The 27,989-nt window shown below is 49.0% G+C and overlaps 1 long non-coding RNA gene across 4 annotated transcripts in view; it reads left to right on the top strand.

Moving 5' to 3' along the window:
• LOC138582282 (uncharacterized) overlaps window positions 1-27,989 on the top strand; it is a 43,466-nt gene that overhangs the window by 998 nt on the left and 14,479 nt on the right. The window contains exons 2-3 of one of the 4 annotated variants that reach the window (XR_011305001.1): window positions 2,514-2,734; window positions 18,372-18,457. This is a non-coding gene — a long non-coding RNA (uncharacterized lncRNA). Of the gene's footprint in view, window positions 1-2,513; window positions 2,735-18,368; window positions 18,458-27,989 lie in introns of all 4 variants that reach the window. The other 3 variants (XR_011304998.1, XR_011305000.1, XR_011305002.1) reach the window with 3 other exon arrangements.

The raw sequence follows: 27,989 nt of genomic DNA, 5'->3' as shown, positions 1-27,989 counted from the left end.
ATGTGCTAAATTTCCATGTTCTATCTAGATGTGGCGCGCGAATATCTCTTTATTTCTATCTAGATCCGGTACTGGCTAATATTCCCAATTCCCTCTATACATGACACCCACCAATATTTACAACTGTATCCAAATGTGGCACTGGCCCACCTTCGAAAAAACCTGTCTATATATGAAGCAAGCTAGTATTCACACATTTTGTCTAAATCTGGCCTTGATAGCATTCCCAGTGCAGTCTAGATGTGACACTGGCTAACAACTATTCTAGATGTTGCACTGGCCGCTGTTCACATTTCTGTCTAGATGCGAATCAGGTTAATGTTCGTGATTCTATTTAAGTGTGGTGCCTGCTAACATTCACATTTCTATCTAGATGTGACTCATGCTAATGTTCACAATTCTTTCTAGGTGTGGTACATGCTAATAATCATATTTCCGAGTAGGGTAATGTAGAGTGGCAGGGTTTTATGGAATAGAGTAATTGCTCGACTCCCCACCCATGCCACACTTACTAGGGAGGTAGTTGCTGGTTGACGGCTGGTCGCTGGCTTCCTCTACTGATGCCTGCAGACACATCTTGGAGCCGTCGATGTAGAAGCCGCCCTTTGCCATGGGGCCCTTAGCCGCAGGGGGCTGCCCTGGGGTGTCCTTGATATGGGTGTGATGGACCAATCGGGGTTGGAGGGCAGTGTGGGAGGCAGGCAGAGGGCTGCCCAGGAAGCGGGGGTAAGGGGAGAGGAACCACGTGCCAAGAGGATGATAATTTTAAGGGGCACACGAGGCAAAGTTAGGAGACTTACCTCAGCAGCTCACGTCATATGGATCGCGGCGGCCGCTACATTTCAAATAATGTTTTTTAAAACGTTAACATGTGTGCATGAATTGAAGAGGACCTTCAGTGTTTCTCATTTTAGCTGGGGGGGCCAAGACCACCCTCTGAAAAAAGTGGCTGGACTCCATCCACCCACGTATACCATTAACTTGAGCCCTGCTTTCATTCTTTTTGGCCAGTCTGCCTTATGTTTTAGTCGCCCTTCAATTTAGGGCAACTAAAAACTGGCCAAAGAAAAAGCTAAATTGCGCTGTTTCCGGGTCCCATTTTAAGGAGGCAACAAACACAAGTATGTGGGTATAACTTGTTTTATTCAGCGGGCCTGCAGGAACCCAACTGGAGCTACTGCACCTCGCTGTAACCGTCACTTCAACCTCTCGCGTCTAAGCACACTACACTATGGATAAAGATCTAAAAAAACAAATTCTTAGAACCTGGAAGGCTCGGGAGACCAACACCGTCCAATCCTCCATCCGATTTGCTGCAAAAGACTGCTGCTGGTAGCCAATCAGATGGAGGATTGGATGGGACTCGAAAAACCGGAGACTCAAGGGTAATTTTTCTTCACCCTTATCTGCGCAACACGGTTTTCACAATTTGAACAGCAATGAACTCACCCATGTCATCCCATTTTTGCTGCGTGCTTGCTTTTTCTGCACTGCTGCACAGACTCACCCAGGCTTGGATCATACCCAGGGCTTTAAGTGGGGTAAGAAATCTGGCGGGGGGGTAGGCTTCATTTAGGGGCGTGGCTTGTGGGATGGGCATGGCCTAAAAAGTACACAAAGCATAGTAAGGTACAAACAAATATATAAATGCATGCAAGCATTTATATATTTGTATGCGTACCTTACTATAGATTGTGTAATATGCTAGCCATCTTTTATAAACATAGACATATATATGTAACATATGTCTATGTTTATAAAATATGGCTTGAAAAGTACACAAACCCTAGTAAGGTACGCACATAAATATATAAATGCTTACATTTTATATATTTGTTAGCGTGCCTACTATGGTTTAAGTACATAATTCAATCCATCTTTTATGAAGTTTTGCTGACGGACAAAGCCCGAGGCGTCTTTGTCCGTTGGCAAAGCTTTATAAAATATGGCTTGAATTGTGTACTTTTCAAGCCATCTTTTATAAACCTCGAAATATGTCGAGAGTACCCAGGTTCGCCAAGAGTTAAAGACGCCTCAGTGAGCTGGGGACGGGGTGGGGAAACAAAGGGACAGTAACTGCCTCTGGTGACGCCTCGCGTGAGGCGTCACAAGAGGAAGTTACAGTGACTGACAGAAGTGCCAGCCAGTGCCTGACTTAAAGGCAGGCGCATCTCCCGTCAAAGCTGCAGCAGGATAATATGTCCCACCAACAATGTGGTGGGACGCAGGGCCCCGGCTCAACCCCACTTTTTGGAAACTGCCGGGGCACAGATCATACCTGCCTAACCTCTGGGTTTTCCCTGGAGACTCAAGGTTTTTATGCTTTTATCTGGGTTTTCGCTGCAGTTTCCCGGGTCCCGTCTCAATCTCCATCCGATTTGCTGCAAAGGACAGATGCTAGCTGGTAGCCAATTGGGCGGGACCCGGAAACAGTGCGAATTTGCCTTGACCCTGCACCGTATGAGTCCGTCTTTGGCAGGCAGACTGCATAACTATTTTTTTCCTCCCATCAGTACAGGACCCCGCTTCTCTACTGAGTTCATGTGCACTGACCGACCGCAGCAGAGCAGAGAGAGTTGCTGCCCGCACCTGGAACTGCCTACCTGACATCTGTGCCTGCAGTCATGCACTCGAGTCTACTCAACCCTGGGCAAACCATAGACCGTTGGCGGCATCAACATCTCTGTGAGCCAGCCCGAGGAGCCAGGAAGGAACCCAGGATCCCCTAATTAAAGTAATCTGATGTGACAGTATAACATTGTAAATTAAACCTGATTGAGACCAATATTATTCAAAATGGGTGACAATTGAATTGCATTGTGTGCTCACAAATGTTTTGAATATTCTGCTAATTCCAAAAACAGTTCCTACAATCGGTCACCTTTTTGAGCTTCTTTGAGGTCAATATTCTACTAATTTGATGAAGAAAGCATATTTATGGTTAATTTGAGCAGGTAAAATACCATTCTAAATCTAAAACCTAAAAATGCAGGTGATGAAAACCAAGCGAAAACTGAATACATGTGTTCATTTACAGCAGTCCCAACTCCATACTGAATACAGTATTCATTTTCCAAATGCATGTCGTTCCGTTTATTTTGCTTCAGCTTTTATTCTTTTTTGGCAGTTTGCGTAGTCACCCTTCAATGCAAAGGCAGTGGGCCTCATTACAAGTTTGCTGGTCTGGAAACAACAGTACCGGTAAGCTTGCCGGTACCGTTGTTTCCGGACTGGCAAACTAAGAGTCTGAGCTGGAGCCTTTCAGCCTGCCAGGTCAGGGCAGGAAGGCACCTGCTCGCAGACCTTGATGGATGCATCGGCACCATTCATGGATGGTGCCAGTCACCCGTCCTCTTCATTCCCAGTAATATTTTCCGGCGCCTGGGAATGGGCAATTGCCGGGGCTGTAATGCCCCGGTAAGTGCCCATTCCCTAGTGCTGGACAATCCATGACTCCAGCGGTAACCGTGCTGGTATTTACCGCCACGTCTACCGCCAGTCATAATGACCCCCAGTTTGTTGAATGTATGTCGAACTAAATCATGGGCATTTACGCCCCAAAAAATATTTCTAAGTGGGCAGCATGCTGTTGCTTTATGTCCCCATTGCTACTGCTGTGCATGGGACCCACTGCACCGCTTGTTTGGGAATCCTTTCCCTGAACTCAGTTGTTGAGGGGCTGTGGTGGGCACATTAAAACTGAGCTATGATGTTCTGTGACGTCATGTTAAAACAGCAGCAATGCATTTATTAGTGTGTTTGTGTTCAGCTCAATACATGTAATATTTTGTCTGTGTATTATGTTTGTGTGATCAAGGAATGCCTGTTTGTTTTGATATTGCATATTGTTGGACATTCACATTTATTGCATTCCACTGTAAAGTGCAAACTGCAAAACGTTTTTGCGAAACGATTTTCTAAGGGCGGGTACAACAACTGAGTTTACCTTTTTGACATGTGGGCGGTGTATGTGGGCAGAGCTGTGTGCAATTGGGTGGAGTCTTGTGTGGCTATGGGTGGGGATTTATTTATTTTTCACTTGTTAGGCACTTATACAGGAAGCAAATACTGTTTCAAAGCACCCACAGGGCAACAGGCAGGGGATGATGGACAATGTAATTACAACAATGTTAAATAAAACAAAAAAGAAGAGATAATGGGGAGGGGAAGATGAACTGCTATGTCTTGTGAGTGTTCAGAACTGCAGAGGGGAGAGGGGAGAGGGGAATGGGATAGGTGCTGTGGTGCTCCTGGAGAGCAGCAGGTGAAGTGCTATGAAGAAAGGTAAGCTAAGTGCAACCTTCAGTGGTGCAGGGTGAGCCCAGGCAAGTGCAGAGGATAGACAGCAGCTGGGATGATAAGATGTGGGAGGTCAGGTCCCCGAGGATGAATAAGGGCCCTGCACACCAGTCCATCTACTGTGCAATTATCAGGTGGGAGGGAAGGAAGAGATAAGGGGAAAGGTCTTGAGGTTTTTTCAGAACTTAAGGAAGTCTTGCTCAAGACGAAGTGGGAGGTGGAGGCTGTTCCAAAGAAGAGAGCCCGCTGAGGTAAACGATCGATCACCTGCTCTCTGTTTAGCAAACCGTGTCACCCGCAAGGAGTTAGTGCCAGAGGAACTCTGATATCTAGAGGGGGAGTATTTGGTCAGGAAGAGTTGTAGATGGAGTGGTCCCTGGCCCCAGACAGTCTTGTGGATGATTCAGTGGTATTTGAATTTAATCCGTGCTGCGATCGGGAGCCAGTGGAGACTTTGTAGGGCATGAGGTTCAGTCCCTGGGCTTGAAGCCAAGGATAAGTCTTGCTGCCCTGTTCTGGATTAGCTGGACGGGTCGCAAAGTGGACGATGGTAGATTAAGGAGGCTATTGCAATAGTCGAGCCTAGTGAGAAGCAGAGCCCCGGTAACATTGAGTCTGCGGGGAAAGGTGAGTAAATGTAGAATTCCTTTCATAAGGAAAAGCTGAGTGGCACTTCCTGTCAATGTCCTGGGTATGAGGGAGGAAGGAGAGAGAGGAATCGAAGATGACTGAGGTTTCTGGCTTCCAAAGAGGGAGCAGGGGGGAGAGGCGAAGGAAGAAGACCATAGTGAAGGGAAGAGGTCGGGTGCCGGGGTCCCAATAGGGAGGATCTCTGTTTTGTTGGCATTGAGGCAAAGATCATTAGAACTACACCAGGCCTGGATGCCCGAGAGGCAGTCGGGGATGAAGGAGGGTGCAAGGGCGTCTGTAGGAAGTGTGACAGAGTTGTGTGTCGTCAGCATAGCACTGGAAGTTGGGGGAGAAGGGGGAAATGAGGCATGCCAGCAGGGTAAGGTAGATGTTAAAGAGCCAAGGCAAAAGAATGGAACACTAGAGGACGACACAGGTAGAGGAGGAAGTAGGGGAGGAGAAGGTGCCCAGTATGACTTTGGACGAGTGGTCAGTGAGGAACGAGGTAAGCCAGTCCAGTTCCTGCTCCGAGATACCAAGGGTGTCATGGAGTCTTTTTATGAGGAATGAGTGGTTCACTGTGTCAAATGCAGAAGAGGGATCAAGGAGAATGAGGACAGCAGGGGAGTTGGAATCAAGGTATGCAAGCAGTTCTTCACGGGTGTTCAGAAGAGCAGTTTCCATGCCTCTGGCTGCTTGGAATCCAGACTGATGGTCGTGAAGACGCCAACAAGTACAGTGTGAGAGTTAAGTTTGGGGAGGGCCAACTTCTCGGGCAGTTTCCCCGGGAAAGGGGTGATGGAGATAGGACGATAGTTGGACGCACAGGAAGGGTCTGCTGTTTGTGTTTTAAGGAGGAGGCGCACATGGGAATGCGTGAGGGAGGATGGAAAAGAACCAGTAGCAAAGGAGTGGTTACAAAGATCAGCGGTAGTAGGGGCGAGAGGAAATGCCCTTGATGGTTCTGGATGACCAAGGGGCAACCTGTTTGGAAGAGACCTTCATGGAGTTGAACGCTCTGACTTCTTCCGGAGGGACAGAGGTGAAAGGGGGAAAAGGAGGAGGGTGAGGGTTCTGGGTGAAGCAGGGGCTGGAGGGATGGGTTGGAAGAGTATGTGACAAGACTATTCAGTATGTCCTGAGTTTTGGAGGTGAAGTGAGTGGCGAGTGCATTGCAAAAGGCCTGGGAAGGAGTAGGGGCAGAGGATACTGCGTATGAATTGGCAAGTTCCCTGCAGATTCTGAAGATTTCAGCCGTGTTGTTGGACGCGCCAGATACTTACGCCTGAATGTGGGCCCTTTTTTTGGCACGGCTACTCTGTAGGACCTTTGGAGCAGGCGGCAGGCCAGTTTGTCATAGGTTGAACCTGAGGTTTGCCACTTCCGTTCTGCGGCCCTGCACTCTGTTCAGCAAATGCAGAGTAGTACCAGGTATTAAGCTTGGAGGCAGGTTTCAGACAGATCCTCAAGACTGGGGCAAAGATGTCAATGATGCTGGTAATGGAAAGATGGAGGTTACTAAGAGTAGAGTCTGAGTCGGGTGGGCAAGGGGAATTAAGGTGGAAGTGAAGGCAGCAACTGACGCTCGTTTCATCGGACGGATGTTCATGAACAAGTTTGGCAGGGCATTTGGAGGAGTTGTCACAGGGCCATAGGGACCCAGGTGGGAGGAGAGAAGAGAGTGGTCAGACCAAGAGAGGGGTGACCAGAGGAGATGAGAGGGAGGTCAGAATGGATGATGGCGTCCAGCGTGTGTCCGGTAGAGAGGATTGGACCAGAAGGAAGAATGGAGAGGGATAGGGAGGTGCAGAGGTCAATGAAGAGGGTGGATGCTGTGCATGGGGAGTCTAAATGGATGTTGAAGTCACCCAGGAGTAGCAGGTTGGAGGTGGTAGAGAGTAAGGAGAAACAGGAATCGGCCCACTCAGCAATGGTCAGGGTGAAGGAAGGAGAGAGGACCGGTTTGCATACTAGGCTCTCAAAGGATGAATAGAGCTGAGTGGGTAGGGTGGAAGAAGGAATCCACTCAGGGAAGATTACGGCAACCCCACCACCAGCCCGGTAAGGTCGAGGCTTGGATGTGATCTTAAAGTCGTCAGGTAAGAGCGAGTCGAAGGAAATGACTGAGCTGGCATTGAACCAAGTGGGCGAGTATGTCAATGTCGGTGTCTTGAAGGCAGATGTCAGCAGTGTTTGTTGGCTGAGCGTGCGTTGAGGGTGCCAGGTGGAGATGATCAGTGCCTAACGTTTTTTTAGGTGGAGTACAGGGACGTGGTACTTCAGTCAGAGGTGGCAGAGCCGGGGGGAATCAGGGGGAGAGGCAGGAGAAGGAAGGAAGGAAGTTGATGAGAGATAGCAGGATCCGGTCAAAGAGAAGGAGGTTGGCCTGAGGGCCTTGAACCAGGATTGTGCCCGGCAACAACGAGATGAGAAGAAGCCCGCCAAGATGACTTCCCACTTGGCATGGCCATTAATGGTAGTGGAAGAGTAAGGGGAGAGAGTAGAGATGAGAAGTCCATAGTTCTGGAGATGGGACAGAGAAAAGGATGTCAGCGAAGATTTCTCTGGCGGATGCATTAACATAGGTGTCTGCAATTGGGCGGCCAGGGTTTGCAGCAAGGATGTCCCTTTTTTTTTTTTTTTTTTTAATGATTTTTCTGTCCAGATTTTGTCAGCGAGGGTCGATGTGATAGTGTAGCCGTTTGAGTAGATTGGAGAGTGCCATCTTGGAGCAAGAGGAAGGAAGCGAGAGGCAGAGAGATAAAGAGGGAGGGGGTGCTGCAGTGCACAGTTTTGACCTTAACTCACAGACAGCCAAGTGGATCTTAAGAGTAAGTCATAAAATAATGCACGATGCAAGCACACCTAAATTAGATTTTTAAACTATTAGACACAAGACGTGCAGGTTGTGAGCACACATGAATTCAGTTTTAAGTCACAATTGCAGTACATAAGTGGAAGCAGTGGGAGTGAGATCTCAGGAAGCAAAGACAATGAAAGTACTTATTGACTATGAAGTACAGGTGGAGAAGTGCCAGCTGAGATGGGTGAGAATTTCAGGGGTGGCACAGGCACAGAATGAAGGAGGGAACCGGCGCAAACCGTCAGCATTCACGTAATAGCATAAGGGGGAGTTGCCATAGTCGGAGGGCGCGTGAACAAAGTACCCAACATCTTTGCACATTCTTTGCCTCTGGTATGGTAGGGGGGGCCTGCAAAGCCCAACCAGGCCCGGATAGGCACATCCTGGAGTCTTGGGGGTGGGCCTTGGATGGGGCAGCTTCCGCCTGCCGGAGTGAATGATTGACTGCTTATAAGAGGCACAGCCAGATGGTATTGCAGCTGGGAGCAGTGCTAATGTGGCAGCCATGGTAAAAGGCACACAAAATGCACATGAACCTACCAGCCTATCTGGTCAAGTAGAAGAGAAAAGATGTTTTGAAATGGAGCCAGCGACTGAGAACATGAGGCAGCCCTCTGGTTTTGAACCTGCAGTGTTTTGAGCGCTCGCTGCTCACGTTTCAAATTATTGCAGATTAAGTGTGCAGATTAAGCCCATCAGGGCTTACCTTGACCCCTTTTGTGTCTGCAATGTTCCTGCAGCAACAGATGTGGCCCTGGGGGACAGATCTCTCCCTCGATGCTCCTTGTTGAGAATGGCCAGCGTAGGCACGAGCCTAGGAGCTGGCCTCGGGTGGGGGCCGGCTGCCGGTATAAACGATTGGCTGCTTATGAGAGGCATGGTCAGAGGGTGTTGCAGCTGGGAGGCTCAGGGTTTTTGATTTTCAAATGTAGGCAGGTATGGCTTGGATGCCTCCGGGGCTGCCGAGCCATCCTGCACTGGGGTGATATGCCACCACTGGAGTGGAGGACGAGTGCTGCGGCAGCCTGGGGCTTTCGATGAATAGCAGGGACCGCGACGGCGGCGGGCTGAAGTTCCCTTGCCATGATTTCTGTAACTTTACTGCCTTTACAAAGTGAGGGGTTCTGATTTTAACATTGCAGGGAGATGTGCCTAACTTTACTGCTCATTGCTGCCAGGCAGTGTATTGAACCATACCAGCAAGAGTCTGTCTGTACCACAAGATGTCTTAGTTGCCCCTCCCCCCTCATTTCTTCTGCTGTCTGTCTGTATAGAACATTGTTCCTTTATTTCCCTGTGTTGTCTCCCCGACTAGATGCCTGCATGTTCCTGTATACTATGCTAGTATACAGTGAAAATGCAGACTCCTATCTAGTCTTTCCAGCAAGATAACAAAAAATTATTTCGCCTTAAAACTTGCCATACTCGGGGGCGCTGTTGAGCAGCCTTCGAAATGGCCGCCTAGACGTGGAGCTCCGCTCATCAACTATAGATCCTGCAAAATATATTAGTCGCCACGCCTGCTGGCATAGATCTAAACGGATAATAAGGTGAAGAAAGCTGGTGTGCGTCTCTACACCGAAAACGGAGAAGATTCCACCGCTATAACAAGAGCTATCCCGATCCGAAAACTGCTGAAATGCACGGGCGTGGTTGGGGAGGTGCCCTGCTTTCCCAGAACCCAGTGTTAGGGCAGCGACTAACTCAAACTGAATGTGCCCGGCCGGAGCTTTGGGAACTGGTGGACCATCACCGTCGAACACCGACCTAACTGCTGGCGATCTGAAACTACTGGGCTGTAGTCTGGTGCGGCCGTGACTGAGTGGGGGTGTGGGCCGCAGCACTCCTACCTGCTGGTCCGTGCGGGGACTAATCCTGCTTTGCGCCGCAGGGACCTCCTGGCCTGCGAGCCCTGTCACCAGAACCGCTGTCCAGCCCGGATCGTCAGCTGCGCGGCCCGCCCACCCGGCCTGTGGACGCCACGCTGCAGAAGTTCTCCTTAATACAGCAAGGTAGGACTCGTTACATTGCCGACTCTCGGCTACGTTTCAAAGCCTAACATTTGAACTATAAGCGAGGACACTGTTCATTGTCAATATATAGTGGCCAGTACAGCATAGCGCCACGGGGGCAAGAAACTATTCAGCATTTGGTGGCGCACACATCTGTGACTAGCCTCCCTGGGCACAGCCTTCCGATGACCGCTGAAGGAGGTATACATGAACAGTGTTCTGCCCGATCCTCCAATACTAAAAAACTAACGCTGTTTAAACACTGCAAGTTGCCATATAATAACTCTGCGCAGCTGTTCCACAAAATAATCCAAGTGAACGTGTGCCAAGGCACCCACTAAGGGAGAATTGCGCCATAAATCCGCAGCGCATATTACAAGCAAAGATTGAAAAACAAAGCGGCCGCGTTACGGAGGCAGAAGCGTGCATTGGTACAAACAAAGACAGCATAGCACGCCATGATCACACATTGAATACCATCCAAACAGAACTAAAGAAAATGGTGAATAAATACGATGACTTGGCGTCAAGCTCCCGACGCAACAATCTTCGTGTGGTCGGGATTCCTGAGATAGCTACAAAGAGCCCCATGGAACTCTTCATGGAGAACCTCCTCAAATCACTTTTTCCGACCCCCTCAACATTTTTGCCACAGTTCCTGGTTGAAAGAGAGCATTGGACGCTCTCCCCTCCCCAGCGCCCATAGTTCCCCCGAGGACAGTCGTAACCAGACTGTTAAATTACTGAGACATGGACACAATACTCCAGCTCGCCAGGGAAAAAGGCACACTACAGTTTCAATCCAGCAGAATACATATATATCCAGACTTTGCAACTGGCATACAAACAGAGGAGATCCTATGGCACTGTGACGCCTCCTTCGAGCCCAAAAGATTCCATACTTGCTAATATTCCCAGGCAAAATGCGAATCCAACATGAGGGGAAAAGCCCATTTCTTCAAGGACCCTACTTAGGCAATGGCCTACGTGGAATCATACATACCTATGCCTTCACGGCAACCACATTCTGGGGCCAATACACCATGCAACAATGAGGAAGAAAGTCTGGAGGAAAACAACTGAAAATGATAAATATAGCTCGAACGATCCAACATCACTGGCGACGGACGACAAACTACCTGAGGAGTGTCCAAGAGTTCGAAATGGTCACATCATCAAGTTGGGGCAGATGGTGAGGGTGGGGGTAGGAATGGACTGGAAGGGGGAGAAAAAGTATGTTCTACTTCAAAATGCCCGGGTTTTACGCAACCTGTTAGTTATGGGGAGAAAAGTTAACAAAAGTTGTGGCAAAGGATATACAGACTGGTACATGCTAATGGACAATCGGACCGTGGTGCAGTGGATGGGCAGGAATGATGAAACCGACGACGCACCATGACTCTCCGGTTAATGCTGATCTCTTGGAATGTAAGATGTCTAAACAACCCAATTAAGGCAAAGATATGGATTTACCTATACCGTCATGCACCCAACATTGGGCTCCAAGAAACCCATGCCCTAGAGTCAACCCACATACAATGGCATACAAATGGGGCAAGAACAGATTTTATATTAACTATTCTTCACAAACGAGAGGTGTGATAACAATCGTACACCAGTATTGACTTCAGTGTAGGAACAACAAATATGGACCCTGATGGCAGATTTGATGTGCTATCCGGTACTATAAATAACAGACCGGTGGTCCTTGTAAACACGTACGGCCCCAACTCTGACTTTCCAACATTCTACATAAAAGTATCAACGTTGATGAACAATACCCCATACGTCCCCATTATTTGGGGGGGGGGGGAGATTTCAACACAATATTAGACTTTTCCATGGACAGATCTAGCAAGAAACAGATGTGCGACCAAAACATTGTTCATGATAACCCAGACCATATGATATGATATGATAGGTTATTTTTAACATGCTTAATACCCAGAGGTTTCTAAGCACGGACCCGGGGATCGAACCTGTTTCTTGGTGTCGTCTTGCTTCCAGGGCGAGCACGTTGAGGCTGAGCTATCCTCCCGATACAATATCCCAATACAGCTTAGTAGATATCTGGAGAGTAGAACATCCAACATCCAAGGAATATACATACTACTCTACAGTGCATGATGCCCACTCCCGGATAGACTTCTGGCTAATATTTGAAACTTTGACAAACTGACTATGCAAATCCACAATACTACCGCGCGCTTGGTCTGATCATTAACCCATAGTACTTGAAATACGACAGGATAATACAAACCTACCAAGACCACATGGAGAATGCCACTGTCTGCATTGCTCAACGACTCCCTAGTGGAAACATTACGAATTGACATTGAAGCATTCTGTACAGAAAACAAGCACTTGGTGCCTGTAATCTCTACGGTCTGGGAGACGCTCAAAGTATGGTTACGAAGAACAATGATAGCCGCTACATCTAGCATTTTAAACGACCAGGATGGAGCTCAGGGAAACTGAAGACACCCTGAGGAAACTCGAAAATGAATACAGCAGTACAAAATACCGGACATTGCTGGGATTAATTAAGGGCAACACACTAAAGTTCTGTGAATTAGCCGACAGAGAAACCCGATTCATAACCAAGAAAATATAAGCAAGGCGCTATGGGGAGGTGGACCGCCCTGGAAGACTACTGGCCGGAATGATCAAAGGTGAACGTGAAATACAACACAAGTGGGATCACGAAGCCTAACGGTCAGACATCCATTAAGCATGAAGAAATAAACGAAATGTTTAGGGATTACTATCAGACACTCTATTCTAATAACCATAATGTCACAATTGATGAAGTGGATCAGTACCTAGCACAAACTAAATTACTCACACTAGATAACATCTCAGCGCTAAATTAAATAGTCCAGTTACAATCGAGGAAATCACTGACGCCATATCCTCCCTAGCATCAAGCAAAGCCCCGGGCCTGGACGGCTTAAGTATAGCTCTATATAAAACTTACAAAGAAAGCCTTGCTCCTAAATGACTTAAAGTGTGGGAAGAAGCATGTAATGTAGGGACATTTCCTGTCTCTCTCACTGGGGCCGTAATAACAGTCCTGTCTAAGCCAGGGAAACCCACAAACGAGATGGCCCCATACCGGACGCTTTCTCTGATCAACTCGGATGCTAAAATCATCACCAAAACTCTTGCCAATAGACTATTACCATACATGCCTCATCTCGTACACCCGAACCAGTCAGGATTCATCCCGGGAAGATCAATAGCCCTAAATCTGAGGCGGCTATTTGGAACCATGGCACAGATCAATCCAGAAATGCCAGCAGCTGCTATGATACTGGATGCTGAAAAAGCTTTTGATTCCTTGTCATGGAACTTTTTATTCTGAGTGCTAAGGCGCATGGAGTTGGGAGGGGAATTCAATACATTTGTAAGATTATTATAAACAGGCACTGGGGCCAGTGCGCACAAATCGGAACTACTCCGAAAACCTAAAGTTTTCCTGAGGAACCAGGCAAGGATGTCAATTCTCCCCAATGCTGTTCGCGCAAACGATAGAACCCTTTGCAAGTAGAATGAGTTCCAGTCATAGAGCAATATGAATAAAGAGGCCCCCACAAATCGTATCATTATATGCAGATGATACTCTAATATATCTGAAACATCCTGATGAAAACATACCGCTGATGCTTGCGGAGGTAGATAAGTTTACCTTATACTCTGGTTATAAGATAAACACCACTAAATCAGAACTATTCCTCAAACGACAAGACCACTAAACCTATACAGCTACATGGTATGAAATGGGCAGTAATGAAGGTGAAATACCTTGCCGTTCAGGTAGCACAGACACATAACTCCTATATGAATATAAGCACGCAAAATAACAATGCACGTTAACATAAACTTACTCTATGGGATAAGCTCCCTATATCACTGAAAATGATCTTAGCCCCTAAACTACTGTATGTTTAATACCATCCCAATTTGGCCGTGTCAGCAATTCCTCAACTCGCTCCATAGCTTGGAAGTGGGATTTAAATGGGGTGGAAACGCCGCCCGAGTAAAATGGGAATCACTCACAGAAACATACCATCGGGGGCCTGACCTGAATTTGAGTTATATTATATGGCTGCACAAGCCCATTGTGCAGGTCTGTGGTATAACCCTGATATTAAATACTCAAATGTAGAGATAGAAAAATGCTCTGCTGCACCTAATGTCATAAAATCCTCGTTAATATGTGCACACAAGACGGACCCCTGCCTGTTCGACCCGCTGAGCACCACACTACATGCCTGAAGACGCTTAATGTCAACATTACAAAACAATACAATCGGAACATCCCGCTTTGGTATACCCCGGACCTAACTCCCACTATGGATGCAGATATCCAGATTACATGGGACCCTGGCAGAACAATGAAACTAGGAGATCTTTTTCCAGAAGGCAGGTTCGTTTCCACAAACTAGTTTAAAGACAAATTGGGCGATAGCCCGACGAAAATACTGCAGTATTATCGAGTAAGATCTTTGGTACAACTAAATTGGTCCTGCTACCTGAACAAACCCGAGACTTAATGAATGCATGGAACTGGTGATAAAGAACAACAATAAAAAAGGTTTACTTACGAGACTATACTCTAAGATACAAGACGAAATGACATTCAAGACTAAACTAAGAGAACAATGGGCAAGAGATACAGGATCAATGATCGATGAATTCAAATGGCAGAAGATGTGCACCCTAACCAGGGAAGGGTCGCTCAATTCAAGACTACGGCTGATTCAATACAAAGTACTAAACAGACTTCACTATACCCCTAAACATATCACTAGATTTAACCCTCGGAATGTACAATTGTGTCCGAAATGCAACGCCGAAGATGCAGATACAATACACATGTTCTGGAACTGCACACCAATATCCGACTTCTGGAAAACGTATAGCACAAATACTATTTAAAATGTTAGCCATTCCACCGATGCCTCACCCTTTGAAATGCCTACTAGGAGACATTGGCAAAACCAATGTGAAAGCCTGTAGACTATTTAACATTGGATGCATAATAGCCAAAAAATGCATACTGCAAAAATAGAAAGCGAAAGGTTGCCTAGGGGCTGTAACAAGGATAGTAGGAGGTCTGATGTTTTACGCTTGCTTCTGGCTAGGGTGGGGGGTGCAGTATTTACGTTAGTAATAGGAAGAGCTTTTTCCTGAATGGAGAAGGTGATGCAATGGTGGTCGGACCATGCACAAGGTTCATTATTCAGTATCGTGATAGAACAGTTGAGGTCCGCCAACCAATCCAAAGTGCTACCTTTGTTATGGGTAGGTTCATGGATGCGTAGCTTAAAGCCTAGTTGAGATCTGGTATTCTCGAGAGCAGAGGCGTTCATGTCTTTAGGCTTGTGGAGGCCTAAGTTCAAGTCACCTAGTAGGATGATCTGGGACGCAGGTTTGGTATTGTGAGTAAGAAGGGTTGATATATCATCCTCAAAGGAGATTGGGCCGGTAGATGAGGTGTAAAAGTAGAGTGCTTGTCGGAGAGAGCGGGAGTTTGACCGAAAGTAGCTCTGCTGACGGTAGGTGGGTACTAGAGAACTCTGAGGCCAAGGTGGGTTTTGGCTATGAAGGCTACTCCTCTGCCTTTCCCGTTTGTTCTATCGGCTCTAATGATGGAGTAGTTGTCTGGAAGGGCCAATGTCAGCGCAGGGCCTGAGGCCGGGTCAAGCCATGTTTCAGAGATGGCAACAAATTATAATTGGTTAGTGCAGATGAAATCTGCAATCTCAACAGAGTGAGCTGCTAGGGAGCGGGCATTGATTAAGGCTCCTTTGATGTCCAATTGCGTGATGGTGTTTGGTTTACTGACAATTGGATAGGAAGGGGGCTTGAGAACTACATTAGGTGTAGGTCTGGGAGTGGTAATTGGGTCATCCTGAGAAGATGCAGGGAGAGTCATTGGAATCCGGCACCGGAATCTGGACCCTAGTCTAGCATTCCTCATGACGATTGAGCAAGGGATCAGAGGTGTGGGTGGAGATGCAAAGCAGCGGATCCATTCTTCTGGGGTAAGTGGATTTGAGGCCACCTGAGTGTTTTGTCCAGAAGGCGGGGTGTTGGCTGGGGCGGATAGTAGAGCATTAGTGGGATTGATGGTGAGGTAAAATGGGAAGAGAGTAGCCAGCATGAGAGCTTTGCTGCAAGGGTGGGCTATTCGTATGCGGACTGAGTACAAAGTCTCGGTGTCAGTTGTGGGGCTGGCAAGGGACTAAGCAGCAGTGGCCAGATTCTAAGAGCTAGCAATGCAGGTAGGTGTGGTTGGACATCATTAGTGCAGAAGCAGCCACGTAATGACAACAATGTAAATGAATGCAAAAACAAGTCTAAGGCTAGCAGTAGGTGCAATCGGCATAGTAGGTACAATGGCAACCACGTAATTGCAACAACCTGAATAAATGCAGAGGCAACCACGTAAATAATGCAGAATCGGGTGTAAGGCTAGCAATACATGTGGGTAAGGCAGAACATAGTAAATGCAGTGGTGCCCGTGCAACAGAGTGCGAAATCGATCTCAACGCTATTCATTCCAGTGAGAGTAAATGCTAACAATAGACCAGGTCTAGAATAGTGCCAGTATAACATTGGAGTAACAGAGCAGGATAATTGCAGAGGGGAGGTGCGGACACGATATAGGACTGAGGCAGCCTGGCAAAGAGTCGCGTTGTTGAGCAGACAATGAGAAGGAATCTGCTGGGGCTAGGAGGCCAGCCGGTATACAGAGGTTTTAGCTAAGGTGAGTGGTGGAGTCATGAAGCGGGCTGTCGGTGCTCTGCCGGGTGCACCTGTAGACGGACACTGCTATCGTGGCAGTACACGGATATGGTCCACGTCGCGACCAACAGGGCGATTAGAATACAAAAATGTGCAAATCTTGTTGTGCGATTGTGTTCTAGGCGCTGTGCCTGACTGAATGTCGGGCCAGAGCGTGCTTTAGGGCACCTAGACAATATTAAGAGCACTAGTTGCGTAAGGTCGAGTGGCGATGAACACAACAAAAGGGGCAGGGTGGTGGTGGGCGCTAGGGCGAGGCTCATGGAATACGGCAGAGTGGATTCTCTTTACGGCATGGTGGATACAGGAAATGGGCACCTGGTGTAGGTGGTGCTTACTGCAGAAGGAAAGAATGGCAAACAGTTGGATGTACATTCGGTCGGGCAGGGGGTCGCACCTTGCGGCCGCAACGCAGCAAGATGGGCAAAGACAGGTACGAGGTCCTTAGTGGTGGTCCTTGTGGAACCGGAAAAAGGTGGCAGGGCTTTAGTGCGGCCAATCAGCTGCTGTACACTTGTTGCTAGGCAGCGTGTAAACAAATGCACGAACGAAAGAACACCGCCATTTCAGGCTTCCTCATGGTGTTCACGGCCCGTTGTAGTGCTCAAGCAAATCAAAATTGAGCAGATGGGCAACATCTACATGTAACATCTCAGCTATGGTTTGTCAACCTGCTGAGCTACCCTGGTAGCCGTCTACTATAGAGCGAGTTTATGCATCCCTTGATGCATAAATCACTGCATTACCAACAGTACTTTGGGTGCACCACTGCCATAGAAGCAATTTAAAGTGGAATTCATATCTTCCTGCCGTGGGTGCCATGCCTTTATGCTGCAGAGAAGTCAGGGGTCCTTGTATCTGGCACGGCAGAGTCTGCTGCTACTTCAGCACTGTCACCGAACTTCAGTAAAAGCTAAGTGGCTATTACTTGATGTTTCCGAAAGTTAGCTCGGTGGGTTAAACACTGTGTCAGATTGTATGTAGATGAATGATTGGAATGCCAGCAGGCTGGACTTCTCAACTATTCTAGTCAGGGAATAGAAAAGGTCAAATTTAACAAGCCGATGCTCTGTTTCTCTCGCTCTCATTTTTTGTCTCTGTGACCGAGTATGAGCTACGTTTTCAGGTATGTGCTCTGACTGCTCTCTGTTCTCTCTGTCAGCTGGGGTGAACTGGCCTTTAGGGAACTTTGGAGATTTCCTGGTAGGACTCTGCACGCTAGGTCCCTTTTGTGTGCTGGGAGGATGTGCGCTGACTTGCAGAGTGTAGTGTGCAAATATTGGTTAGGTCAATCTTGTAGGTCTATAATTGATATTTTTTTATTGTATTTTTCGATTGGAGGAACACAAATTGGCTCTATCATCCGATCTAGGACAGTAAAGTCCCCTGCAGCAGTGGCACCATCAACAATCCTGATATCTTTAGAACAGTATTTTGCTGTAGGTGAAGGTGGGGCAATTTTAAAGTTGTAGTTAGGAATCGCAATCTGATTTCAAACCTATTTTGGAAGCTGTTCCTTTCTCCTGTTGAGTTTGGGTGGGGGGAGGGGCGGTACTGAAAGTTCACGTCTCATGTGGGAGTTGCATTTACAGTGCACGGTTTACTCTCTCCTGGTTTACTAGCTTTAGGCATTAGCTAGTAAGCAGGACCTAACACCCAAGAGCTGGTTTTAGCTCCTGATCATCTAATCTTAAATTCGAAGTTTCAGGTAGACCCATGTATCCTTGACTAACTGTTCGTCTTCATTGCAGCAGCATCGCTCCAAGCGCCAGTGTATCAACCTAACCACCAGTGTTGCAGCAAGAAAAATCCAGTGACAACACATGACCCAGTCACGCAGGTAAGGATTTATTTTCCCTATGTACCATTGGTTAAGTAGAAGTGCTAAAGTTTTATATCGGCCCCTCGGTCTCGTGCATACAGGTGTGGTTTTCGCCGCCATCTGTGGCCTAGTCCGGGACCTCACTTCAAAAAGAAATTCGAGCTAGGACTTCGCAATCTGAACACCGAGCCTTCTGAGACTTGTATCGATGTGGTGGTTTTTTTTTTGGTTTTTTTTAATCCAACCCATATTTCTGACCCATTTTTGCAAGGGGCTTTGTTCCCCAAGCTTTTCACATGGTTCATTTTAAATCTTTGCATGTGGTGTTTGCCATTTTAAGATGTATATATTTTTTGGGGGAAAACCTGAAATGGTTTTTAAAAATGAACGTGACATAGAGGGGTTTGCAATGTTTTCAGATTCAGGCTCCTTTTTTCGATGGATCATTTCCTAGTGCCCAAATATGGTGGGAATCAAACGAAAAGCAGGGAGAGGTGGAAACGGACAAAAGAAATGCAAAAACACGGAAACCGCATGACTCTTATTTGGACTTTGGGTTCACATGGGTAGCAGTTGCTGGAGAAGTTAGGCCGCAGTGTGTGGTTTGTGGCGCTATAGTAGCAAATGACCGCATGAAGCCAACAAAATTAAGGCGACATTTGGAAACAAAACATGCCGATTCCGCAAAAACGACCAGGGATTTCTTTGTACGGCAGCTGCAAAGCTTAAACAAGCAAAAAGACACTTTTAAAAATGTGGCTTCAGTACCTGCAAATGCTTTGAAAGCTTCTTAACACATTGCATACTATCTCGGCAAAAACAAAAAGCCTTTTACAGATGCTGAGAAAGTGATTCTGCCAACAATGCTAGCTGTCAACCGGGTAATGCTTGGTGATGGTGCAGCAGAGAAATGCAAAAGTATACCTATGTCTGACACCACAATTTACCGCAGCATCACTGACCTGTCCTCTGATGTCTGTACAGAATTGACATTGCACTTGAAACAGTTGGCCCTACAGTTGGATGAGGCCACTGACATTTCAAAAGAAGCTTATTTGATTGCTTATGTGAGGTACTCCCATGGAAAATAAATATTGGAGGGCTTCTTATTTTTTTTAACCATTCAGGGCAGAGCAACTGCATCTGAACTCTTTGACATTAACTTCCTAAGTTCCCACTGCCTAAAGTGGGAGGCGTTTGTTGGTATTTGCATGGATGGTGCTCCTTCAATGTGTGATGCTGGAGCTGGGTTGCAAGCAAAAGTGTTGACAGTAGCTCCACACATTGGGTGCACACACTGCATGATACACCGGTAATCCTTGGCTGTCTGCAATATGGGGAATGAACTCAGAGGTGCGGACATCTGTTGTAAAGATTGTACATTTCTTTAAGATGCACCCTACAAGGGCCCGTCTGTTTGCCACATTATGTGCAGAAATGGGAGCTGAACATGATGCTTTTGTTTCACAGAGGTCAGGTGGCTATCCAGGGGAAAGATTTTAAATAGCATTTATGAACTCGGGAACAAAGTGAGACACTTTTTCCTGGGTTTAGACTATACGAAAGCAGAGCCTCTGCTGACTAGTGCTTTTAGCTTACCTTGGGAACCTTTTTGAAAAGCTATATTTTCCACACCTCTCCCTGCAAGGCACAGAAACCGTATCATTTGCTATGAACACACAAATATCAGCATTCAAGAAGAAGCTGGAGCTTTGGAGGAGGAGGGTTGACGTTGGCATTACTGATGCGTTTCCATTATTAGCAGAAGCTCTTGAGGAGACTGGGTATGATCTTTCATGTGTTGCTGAACTAATAGGAAACCATTTCAATGCTCTCAGAACAAGTCTCAAAGTACTTTCCAGAGGGCAATTATACCGTCAATAAATGGGTGGTTCAGCCTTTCCAAGCAGACATAGGGACCCACCTCCCAATACACCACCTGGAGCTTCAAAGTGACCGCCTACTGGAGAGCCAGTTCAAATAATTGTCTTTGGGTGGATTTTGGCAAAATGTCCAACTTTATCCAAATGTGCAGTCAATGTACTGTTACCTTTCAGCACCTTTGCGAGATTGGATTCTCAGCACTTGCAGCCCTAAAGACTAAATATCGGTGAAAGATGGAGGTGAAAGAAAAATGGTTGGCTATTACAAAAATTGAATTCAATATTGACAGGCTGGCTGCTGAAAGACAGGCCGACCCTTCACACTAGTTCTCCAATATGCCACTGTCCAACTTGCAAGTGACTAGTGTTGATAGTAAACTCAAAGTTGTTGTACTTAAACAAATTGTTACATCAGTTGCATGTCAAACGTTACTGTAGGACAGCCATATTGACTGTTTTCTTTTGTGTGAAATGAATATCCAACACTACTTTTTAGTCAAGTCCTCTGTATTGCAGCAAACAATTTTGAATGCTGTTTGTTAGGCAAAGTTTGTATGCAGTAGCCTCTGGAACCACTACAAACAACTAGGACTACAGGTGTAAGCAAAACCAACCTTTGGTATAAATCTGTACCACACCGGTTTTGGTAGCAAGCTGAGCAGCCAGGTTTATCTCAAGAGGGAATGTGAGCTTGTAAGGGTGTTAAACAGAGGTCTATAATTACAAGTATTCAGAGACACTTGTACTCGAGGTTTCTTGGTAAAACGCGTATTAATTTATTACACAATCATTTATAAAGCATTCACTACATGAGGCAACCAATATCACACAATTATACTACAGGGCTGATTACTAAGCAGTTGAGCTCTCTTGAAGTAGGAGCTTCCCTGTGTCGCTGCACTGAGGGTGCTGTGTGACACACATGAAAAGCTGATGCCTATTGAGTGGTCTAAAACTCCACAATCAAAAGAAATGAACACAGAAAACAAACAGAATTAAAAAGTACAGAGTCCCAAAGTTCAGCAAAAGAGCTGGGGGTCTCTAAGGTAGAGAGGAATTAGCACATTTTGAGATTTCTCCCCAACACTGTTCACAAATATTTGTTCTCTAGTTTGAGTTATTGCAAGCAATGATTTTGAAAGAATTTAGTGTTTGGCACCCACACCTCCGTTTGGGGCACCATTCTATGCCAGTGCTCGATAACCGTGTAGAGGGGGGTTTGGGTCAAAAAGTATCAAGACCTTGGTGTGGAGTGACTATCTTGTTATAAAGAACATGTTAAAGGCGTTAAAAAAGGCGAACAACCTAATTGATATCTTACTGGTGCCATTATATATACATATATTTTGATTGCTAGTTTGGAAGAGTACTTCTCCAGCATGGGGTCTGGCATGGATTCACATGCTCATGAATATTCCCTGTCGTCAGGCTGTGAATCCTCAGTAAAGAAAAAATCAGTATCCGTTTCGTTTCTGATCTCTCTTTCTTAGTAGTAACCAATCACTGGTCTCTGGATCATACCACCCCCAGCCAATGACTGCCCTCTCCCTAAACCCCGCTCCTGGCAGCCATCCTCAGTTTTTACCACACTCTCAAGTTTTGGGAGTCCTCGTGCTATAGCTCTCAAGCTTTTACTGCGTTTTGCGCTTTTTCAAAGAGATTTATCTCATTTTTCGGTTTAATCGAGCCTCAAGCTCCACCATTTCTACTTCCGATCAACGGGGACCCGTTTTGGATTTATCTACGCCCCTCAAGGGTGAAGTTTTCTTCGAGTTGCGCTTCTTGGAGGATTCCAGAAGTTTCTGAGTCCTACCTCGTGGACGAAAAGAATATGGCCCAGGAGAAGGGGAGCTCGACTCCCGGCAAAAAGTTCTGCATCTGCCCTGGATGCAACCTACAAAATGTGTTCAAGGAGGACGAGCATTCGAAATGCCTTTACTGCCTCCACGAGGACAAAACACACATGGAGAAGGACTGTGCGTTTTGCTTTAACATGTCGGATCGGACGATGAGGGATCGCCGGACCCCTCTCTCCAACTGGCTGGAAGGCAAAAGCCCAGCAGGTGAGAAGAAGTTGTTTGAGCGGTCTTCTAAATCCTGTGAGGGCGCCCTGGTGACGGGGGCCCAACAGAAGGCAAAGCACTGCTAGTCCGCGGGCACCGGGAGCGCCGAACGGTCGGGCTCCTCGGCTGCCAGGCAGGGCACACATTCACGACGCCATCAACCGCGGGCCAACGCTCTGGCTCGGAAGAGAAAATCCGAGAACCCGGCTAAGCTTCTGGAGAGGCCCCGGTCGATCGCAGAGGAACCGGCTGAGGGGGAGCGAGGCGGCGATCCTCCCCCTAAGGTGAAGGCCTCAAGCGCATCCAAGGCGGCGAAGGCCTTGATCCACCCGGCTAAGGACTCTATCGAGGGAGTCGCTGCGGCCCTGGTGAAGCCTGTGGAGGCTATCCCAGTGAGGCGACCTCGGGGGCCTAGAGCTTCCCTGCCTCCGCAGAGGGAATCCTCTTTTAAGCCCATCGAGAAGACCCCCGTGAAGACTCCGGCGGGAAAAGAGGGGGGGCGGTGACCGTTACGGACACGGACTCAACCTCTGATAAGGAGGAACTGGCCGAGAATTTGGAAGAGGCCCAGCCCCACGGGAGGAACCCCGAGGAGGGGGACGACGAGAGCGAGGGTGGTGATGACGACGAGGTTCGTGTGGAGGAACAACCGTCGCTCCCGGCATGACCGTCGCAACCCGAGCCTCAGGACAAATCGGCGGCCATTTTGACGGCAATCCAGGCCTTATGCACTGAGATAAGGATGAGAGTGCCCCTAACCCTGACGGATGACCCAGCTGTACCGGGCCCGTCGGGAAGCCCTCCGAAAAAGAGGAGAATTCATCCAGTGCCCCTTCAGCCCACACGGCCTTCTCAGCCTTTGTCGCCTTCCCCGATTCCCGAGGGATGACACGAACAGACACGGCCATGACGGGGACGGATGACGGCGGTGACGATGGGACTGGCCTCCCGTCTGATTCCTCGGGCGTCCCCGCCTGACGAGATTGGCTCCTTCCACGCCTTGATTGCCAGGGCATCCAAGCTTTTTCAACTCTGCCCTGAGGAGAAGGAAGGCTTCCTTTACCAACGGCGCGAGGCCAAAAGGAAGGCGGTCCTCGCGGTGCCGTTGCTGGATGACATCTGGGACGAGGGACTTGCCCTCCTCAAAAACCCGTCCATGACACCTGCCAAGAGGGACCGATACGAGAAGAAGTACCGGGTCCCCGACACCGCCCCGTTGTGCCTTGGGGCGCAGCCGACCCCGGATTCGGTCGTCTCGGCGGCGGCCAAAAAGAAAGCGGGGAGGTATCGGCCTCATCCTCCACTTCCCCACCGGACGGCGAGGGAAAGAAGCTGGACGCCGTGAGACGATGAGTCATCTCGGCGGCGACGACGATTAAGGCGGCCAACGCCCTAGCGATTGTGGCCCACTACGACAGGGAATTGTGGTACAAGATCGCCCCCCCTGTTGGACTTCCTCCCGAACGACAAGAGGGCAGAGGCCCTGGCGATCCTACAGGAGGGTGAGGTGGCGTCGGACCACGCCATAACGGTGGCCACGGACATTGTCGACACCGGTTTCCGTCAGTTGGGCAACGGTGTTTGCCTTCGACGGCGGGGGTGGCTCAAGGCGACGGATTTCCGCCAGGACGTGCAAGCCAAGGTCTTGGACATGCCCTTCGACGGGAACAATCTGTTTGGAAAGACTGTGGATGAGTCGCTGCAGGCCATCAAGATCGGCACGGGGACGGCTCGGGCCTTGGGAGTTCTGCAGCAACGGCGGCCGCCCTTTCGGAACTCCGGAGGCAAGCAAGGTGCCTCCAAAGGATTCGGCGGCAGCTCATTGACCTACCGTCAGGCGGCCCGCTCCTCGTCGCAAGAAACCTACAGGGGACGAGGCAAGTCTGGTGGATCTTGCCGTTGTTGCCAGGGAGGCCAGGGCGGCAAGGCTGCTTCCAAGCAGGACTGAACCGGCCGTTGCGTCGGGCCCCCACCGAAGCACCCTGGTGGGAGGCCGGCTGACAAAGTTCATCAGCGTGTGGAAGTCCATCTCCACTGACCGTTGGGTGCTGGATGCCCTGTCCCACGGGCACACTCTGGCATTTCTAGAGAGGTGCCCCCGAATTCCTCCCGTGGCCAGGAAGGAAAACCACGTCCCTCAACTACTGTTAGAGGTAAGGGCGATTCTCAAGAAAGGCACCATCTTGCTCGTCCCAAAGAGGCTCCGGGGCTCCGGAGTATACTCAAGATACTTCCTCGTCAGAAAGAAGACAGGAGGTTGGCGTCCCATCCTGGACTTGCGTCGGCTAAACAAATATATCAAGGCACAGAAGTTCCGGATGGTCACCCTCCAGCACGTGCTTGGCCAGCTGGAGGAAGGCGACTTCCTATCGTCATTGGATTTGGAGGATGCGTACTTTCACATCCCCATCCTAAAAGGCCACCGAACGTTTCTCAGGTTTGTAGTCCAAGGGCGGCACTACCAGTTCAAGGCCCTCCCATTCGGATTGAAGTTGGCGCCCAGGGTGTTCACCAAGTGCCTAGCACCAGTGGCGGCGCGGCTGCGCCTGCAGGGGATCCACGTCTACCCCTACCTGGACGACTGGCTCATCTGAGCAGGGACAAGGGAACTTGCCGTGGAACACACAGCAAAGACCGTCCGGCTGCTCACGGACCTGGGATTCTCCATCAACTTCCCCAAATCCCACCCGGTTCTGTCGCAGGTCGTGCTGTTTCTGGGAGCCAAGCTCGATACAGTAGCGCAGTTGGCCTCACCGTCGGAGGAAAGAACGCAGGCCATCCTGGGCAAGGTACAGCGTCTGCTGGCCACGGACATGTCCAGAGTGAGGTCCATCAAGTCCCGTCTCGGGATGATGTCCTCTTGCATCTATCTGGTGCGCCTGTGCAGGCTTCGGATGCGTCCTCTGCAGGAGTTCCTCGATGCCCGTTGGACGCAAGCGACGGACAGCTTCGAGGACAAGATCTCGCTCAACGAAGCATTCCGCCATGCAATTCGATGGTGGGGCACCCGCGCGCATCTCGCCGCCAGCACGGTCTTTCAGACTCCAGCATACCAGGTGACGGTGACGACGGATGCCTCCCTGGAGGGGTGGGGAAGCGCACACTGGAGATCTTCACGCGAGAGGCCTGTGGCTCCCGGAGGAGAAGCCACTCCACAGCAACATACTGGAGCTCCGAGCAGTGTTCTGGGCCCTCAAGTCATTCCTCCCGTCCCTCAAGGGCAAGGTGGTGAGGATCTTCACCGACAACACCATCACGATGTTCTACATCCGGAAGCAGGGAGGAACCAGATTCCCAGCCCTGTCCAAGGAAGCCCAGGATCTGTGGCACTGGCCCGTTGCCCAGGGGATGTTTCTGGTGCCTTTTCATCTAGCAGGGATAAACAACACCATCGCCGACTCGCTCAGCAGGGAGCTGCGCTCATGCCACGAGTGGGAATTACGTCAGGATCAAGTGGATCATCTCTTCTGGCGATGGGGCAAACCCCAAATCGGCCTATTCGCGACGGCGGCGAACTCCAAGTGCCAGAGATTCGCCAGCAGGTTTCCCCAGCCGAGGAGCATGGGCAATGCTTTCTCGTTCCCCTGGGACAGCCTGTTCCTGCATGCGTTCCCGCCGTTGCTGCTCGGGCTCATCAACCAACTCAAGAGGTCCCGGTGAGGATGATCCTCGTCGCACCGAGGTGGCCGAGACAGATATGGTTCCCGGACCTTCTGGACTTGTCGGTGTCCCCGCCAGTCAAACTGTCGACAGACGCAGATCTTGTCTCCAGAGAAGGAGGAGCCATTCTTCATCACAACCCGGAGTCGCTGAACTTGCAGGCCTGGCTCATGCAACACTAGAGTTTGGAGGGTACGATATCCCGGCTGACTGCAGAGAGGTTCTTGCAAAGGCCAGGGCGTCCTCAACTCTCAATTGCTACGGACACAAGTGGAAGAGGTTCTCTGTCTGGTGCCGTGCACAGAAGATTAACCCTCTACGGATTAAAGCCCCTCAAGTGCTACCGTACTTGCTGTCGCTGGCCAAAGCTGGACTAGCTCACGCTTCCATCAAGATACATCTGGCAGCGATTTCCCGATACAGCAGAACTGCAGGACGGTCGTCCCTGTGGTCTCATTGCCTGGTGAAGGAGTTTATGAAAGGACTGTTCCGATCGTTCCCGCCGGTGAAGGCACCAGCCCCGGCGTGGGAGTTCAACGTGGTGCTGACCAGGCTCATGGGCCCGCCATTCGAGCCTTTGCATTCGGCTCCGTTGAAGTTCCTGTCGTGGAAGACAGCGTTCCTTGTGGCCATCACCTCTGCACGACCTGTGGGAGAGATTCACGCCCTTTCCTGCAAGCCACCATACTTTCGTTTCCACGAAACGAGGGTGGTGCTGAGGACGCACCCCTCCTTCATGCCCAAGGTGCCGTCGGACTTCCATCTCAACGAGCCCTTGATGTTACCAGTCTTTTTCCCTTCGTCGCCGGCCGAGAGGACTTTGCACTCGTTGGATGTAGCTAGAGCGCTGAAGTTCTACGTGGACCGAACAAAGAGTTTTCGGAAGACATCACAGCTGTTTGTGAATTTTGGACCTGTGAACCAAGGGAAGGCTCTCTCGAAGGCTTCCATTTCCAGATGGCTCTACGGCTGCATCATGCACGATCATCGGTTGGCAAACCGACCGTTGCCCGGCCGTCCGAGAGCCCATTCGACCAGAGCGATCGCTGCCACCACGGCCTTCTTGTCTGGTGTGCCCCTGCTGGACATCTGCAGGGCTGCTACGTGGAGGTCGACTCACACCTTCACGAGATTCTACTGCGTCGACCGGGATTCCAGGGAGGAGTCCAGAGTCGGCCAGGCAGTGCTGCGCAACCTGTTCGCTTAAGGTGAGCCTGGTGAGGAGGTAAGAGATGCTTAATGTTGAGTTTTATGTAATGCTTAATGTTGAGCCTTGCCACCTCCCGTGGTTGTGCATGTATTCTTATATTCATGAGCATGTGAATCCATGCCAGACCCCATGCTGGAGAAGGAACAAGTTACTTACCTGTAACTGTTGTTCTCCAGCATGGGTCTGGCATGGATTCACATGCGAACCCTCCCTCCTACCCCTCTGCGGCTCTTCACTTGGTCATACTGCCACTTGGCGTGCTACCAAATCTGAGGATGTCTGCCAGGGGCGGGGCTTAGGGAGAGGGCAGTCATTGGCTGGGGGCAGTATGACCCAGAGAACAGTGATTGGTTACTACTAAGAAAGACAGATCAGAAACAAAACTGATACTGATTTTTTCTTTACCGAGGATTCCCAGCCTGACAACGGGGTATATTCATGAGCATGTGAATCCATGCCAGACCCATGCAGGAGAACAACAGTTACAGGTAAGTAACTTGTTCCTTAGACCCTCCCTGGTCCTTAGGGGACGGTGCACGGGCAGGCTTGAATGGCAGAAGCTTAATGTACTAAACAAACTTTTGCAAAATCCCTGGTTTCTTCTTTACTTTTTAAAGTGGTCCAATATCCGCGTGCTTGCGATGCCCTTGTGTGCGATGTTGCTATGTGGATGATACAGTGCATATACAACTCTTACACATATTCGAAACCTTCAGTGGGTACGAGCAAATCAA

Source organism: Ambystoma mexicanum, chromosome 1p (assembly GCF_040938575.1).
Source record: "Ambystoma mexicanum isolate Mex_15411 chromosome 1p, UKY_AmexF1_1, whole genome shotgun sequence".
Taxonomy (NCBI): Eukaryota; Metazoa; Chordata; class Amphibia; order Caudata; family Ambystomatidae; genus Ambystoma; species Ambystoma mexicanum.
The sequence above is the reverse complement of the archived record's forward strand: the minus strand, read 5'-3'. Positions and strand labels throughout refer to the sequence as shown.